The sequence below is a fragment of the Buceros rhinoceros genome, unplaced genomic scaffold, assembly GCF_000710305.1.
Source record: "Buceros rhinoceros silvestris isolate BGI_N320 unplaced genomic scaffold, ASM71030v1 scaffold14460, whole genome shotgun sequence".
NCBI lineage: Eukaryota > Metazoa > Chordata > Aves > Bucerotiformes > Bucerotidae > Buceros > Buceros rhinoceros.
Genome location: NW_010391413.1, coordinates 5,111 through 5,937, shown reverse-complemented (window position 1 = coordinate 5,937; position 827 = coordinate 5,111).

The window sequence follows — 827 nt, the reverse complement described above, 5'->3', positions numbered from 1 at the left end:
TTGGAAAAAAACTGTCTGGCCAAGTCAGTAAACCACATCCGTGGGGCTAATATCACTGAATAATGTCACTGCTGAGAGAGCAACGGGTCCTTCAGCCCCAGAAGTAGCCTCTGAGTAGCAAGCAAACATCACAGAGGAGTTGTCAATCCCTCAAGAATTTGCAAAAGGCGAACAGAAAGTACATAGAGGAGCAGATCAGGTGGAACAATGTGGTGAATACCATTATTACTGGGTTTGTTTAGGAAGAACAGAGGATGGCTGTCAGGAAATATTTCTAAACTGCAAGCAGTACTACAAATGGAGACAGAGTCCTGCAGGATCTGCTTGTGAGAGCTAAAGTCAGGCGGGACAGAGTTCTAGGAAACATCCTCCAGTGAGTACTTCTGGTCAGGCAGGGTGGAGAGAAGAGACTGGACAGATGGTCCTTTCCTTCTTGAACTTCAGGGAAGCTGCAGGTGCAGAGGGCAGGCACACGGAGGTGTCAGTACACAAGCCTGTCCATTCTTCACCTGCAGTAGCTTAAGTCATTTGAGTACGTCCACTGACTGCTGCAGAGTTTGCATCACTGGGCTGTTGGCACAGACAGCTGACTTCCTTCTACACCAGACAGGGTGGCAAAGGCCCTTTGATCTGGGTGCAGGGGTTAGGGAAGGGGATGGAGGTGGACAACAGCTGCCTCTGGCAGGTCCTTGTACACTTTCTCCACCCTTCCCACCCCATGCTCTATTGTGCCCTTAACAGCCTGGATCTCCTAATGGGATGTTTTCATTTGGTTGCCTCCCTCTTAGTATTTCAAGGTGCTGCATGAAATGATCAAGTTAGGAAGT